The sequence below is a fragment of the Rattus norvegicus genome, chromosome 2 (assembly GCF_036323735.1).
Source record: "Rattus norvegicus strain BN/NHsdMcwi chromosome 2, GRCr8, whole genome shotgun sequence".
Taxonomy (NCBI): domain Eukaryota; kingdom Metazoa; phylum Chordata; class Mammalia; order Rodentia; family Muridae; genus Rattus; species Rattus norvegicus.
In genome coordinates, this window is record NC_086020.1 from 104,635,913 (window position 1) to 104,639,409 (window position 3,497).

Below are 3,497 nucleotides of genomic sequence, written 5' to 3' on the forward strand. Positions count from 1 at the left end.
CTAAATAGCAGAGTGTTTTTTTGATATGGAAGTATGTGTTGCTCTGAGGGGAGAAGCTGCAGTCTCCAGTTTAGCACCTCATAGTAAAACAGAATGAGGACAAGTAAAGTAGCTTTTGTTCTATTTGGGCAGTGAATTGTGCTTCTTTAAGTCTCTGGAAGAGAAGGAGAGGAAAGCCTGGCTCTGCTTTTTGTTCTCATACACTAGGAGTATATGTTCACATGGTAAAAAGTTCACTATGAGTTTGCAGATCAATTCAGGCCATAAATTGAATAAGAAGTTTATAACACAGAATGTCTACAAGCATATCCACTAGGAGCAACTATCTGCCTAATTGGGGGGCACTGGCCATGGCCCTACTAGACATTCTCAAAGCTTTCCACCTGTATGTGGAACAGAGAAAGGGGCTAGCAAAGGGGGTGCTCACTCAAACTTTGGAACCTTAGAAAAGATCTGTGGATTATTTACCTAAGAAGTTGGAGCTAGTGGCCCAAGAAAGACTAGCCTGCCTCTGGATCATATCTGCCACTGCCCTGCTAGTCAAGGGTGCTGACAAAATAACCATGAAGCAGGAACTTGTTATCACTCCCCCACCGCCCACCCTGTGCTATTGAGGGGCCCTCAAGGATCCATGTAGCCAGTGGCTGTCCAATGCCAGAATGGTGCACTTTCGGGCTCTACTTTTGAATCCCCTTGAGTAAGATATAACCCATCATCTGACCTAAACCCAGCCACCCTGCTACCAGACCCATCCTCAGACATGCAGCATGATTGCTCCATAGTACTGGTGCACATCCAGAACATCGGGTCAGACTTGACAGACATACTTTGGCCAGATGTGGAATGTATCTACTTCACAAATGGGAGCAGCTTCATCCAAAATGGAATCCGGTATGTAGGGGCTGTGGTAATGGACTTGGGCTCTGTTATTTGAGCAACTGCTTTGCTGCTGGGAACTTTAGCCCAGAAAGCTGAACTAAAGGCTCTAACCCAGGCTTGGAAACTGGCAAAAGGAGCCATAGCTAACATTTACCCTGACAGCTGATGCGGTTATTGACTGCTGAAGGAAAAAACATCAAAAACAAGGAAGTAATGCGTGTTTTATTGGAGGCATCATGGTTTCCTCTCAAAGTGACCATAATTCATTGCCCTGGGCATCAGAGTGCCCTGGGATGTCAGATATAGCCTGATGGAACAGGTTAGTTGATAGAGTCGAAAGAGAGGTCACCCAAGTTTCCACTGCTAACACCTTGATTTACTTGGTATCTGTTGTTATGCTACCCCTTTTAACTTATATCTTCTCCTCCTATCTCTTAGTTCATTTGGATAAAGATTTGCCAGTCTGATTGACTTTCTCAAAGAACCAATTTTTTAAAATTAATTCTTTGCTTGTTTGATTGTTGTTAGTTTTTAGCAATTGCCTCACAAACTACTCAGACAGTGATTTCAGTCAAATAGGGATTGTTTATTGAATGCTACGCCCCAAGACTGATCAATCAGGGCAGAAAAAAAAACACCCTGGAGTTGTGCAAATGATGCAGTAGTATGAGAAAGTCTAGAGGTGTGGTGGTTTTTCTGGGACCCAGTGGATCCCAAGCAAAGACATGGGCTTTGTGAATTAGGATTAATTGGTGGACATTGAAAGCATAGAACCTTTCATAGTAGGGCATAAGTATTTAGAGATATCTAGGCCTCTCTCAGATCCTGTACTGGGTCCTTGTGGATCTGTGTAATATGGCCAGTGCAGGAACTCTTTTGCTTTGGAATAAATTCAACTAATGCTCTGAACACCATGAGAGACTATGCAGGTTGGGAGACAACCCTTACTGAATAAAATATGTAAAGAAAAGACAAGCCCAGAAAGATGGAAAGAAAGAGGTGCTCTTACTAAAGAAGAAAGTATTCTATGACTTTTCCTTAGAATTAAAACGTTCTCTCCAGAAGGGCGGGGAAAGCTGATGGACTTAGGAGGTCAACAAAATGTCAAGTGTCTGGTAAATATGAAACTTGGAAGATTCTGGAAGGTTCCTTCTTAGATTCATAAAAGGAATCTTCTGAGGGAGGAACTGACCAGTCAAACTCAGGAGAGAATTCTTATGTTGAGTATGTTTAGGTTGTGCAGAGAGCTCCAGGGATGAAACTTTTGTGAGTTGTTCTCTGTGTTGGGTCACCTACTTTTGAGTCATTCTTGTTTCTATACGTAGCCTCTCACCAATACTCCCAATCAAATCTCATTGGTTCACTAACTTGGATGTCAGTGCATTTATTTAGTCTGCCATGTGTTCCTTATCTGGGTAAATAGACACGTGTGTGTGTGTGTGTGTGTGTGTGTGTGTGTGTGTGTGTGTGTGTGTGTACATTTGTGTTCATATCACCTCCCTAGGAAAAATAATATGTAAGGGCATTTATTCCTTAGTGACTGACATGGAAGGGTCCATCCCACTATGGATGGTGTCACCCCTGGGTAGGTGGTTGTGAGTTATAAAAGAAAACAGGCTGAGCAAGTCATGAAAGCAAGCCAGTAAGGAACATTCCTCTATGACCTTTGCTTCCGTTCTTGCCTCTAGATTTCCTTTTGGGGTTTCTGCTGTGACTTTCCTTCATGATGAACTTCAATTGTAAGCTGAAGTACATGCTTTCTTCCCCAAACTGCTTTTGGTCATGATGTTTTAATCATAGCAATGGAAAGCAAACTATGACAGAAGGTATTTTCTTTAAAAGCACAGGGCTATGAGGTTTATGGCTCTTTATAGGTGTTTTACATAGCACCTACCTCTCTCTCATTTGTAAACATGGACTTTAATAACCTATATCCTGCTGTATTTGGCCCCGATCTTCTCTTTCTCTCCTTCCCTTTTTCTTTCCTTTCTTCCTCTCTTATATCCCTATTCCGCTAAAAGGTTAGCCATAGAACGGTACACAGAGGGTATCAACAGCAGTAAGTAGAATCACTGTGAGCAGGTTTGGAATTTCAGAATGTGGGATTATCTAGATTGATTATAAGTATTGGCCAACTTGGTTCATTTTTGGAATAAGGATAGAAGTACAATTTGAGTTTATAGATAGCAACAGATCTGACAAATCTGATTAAGAAAGATTGAAGTCCTAATTAAACATTAAATTCATTCAAATTTAAATATATTTTCTTCCAAATATAGAAAATGTATTTCCTGTTTAAAAAATGGGACACGAGTGAATGAATATTAACACTTCCCTGTTTTGGAGGCAGCCTCAAATCCATCACTTTCTATTTTCTTCACTGTGATCCTGAGGACGGTGTTCATATTATGTTACTCACCAGGCCTCAAGCCCTACCTTCCCAAACCCATTAAGTTTGAATTTTTATTCAGATCTCCAGAAGTGATAACACCCATCAAACTCAAGTTTCTTAAACAGAACATTTATCAGAATATCCTGGTAGCTTTTTTGCACTGAACAGCCTTGGGGTACCCCCATATGCAGAATCTCTGGAGAAATTCCAGGATTATTGTTAACAA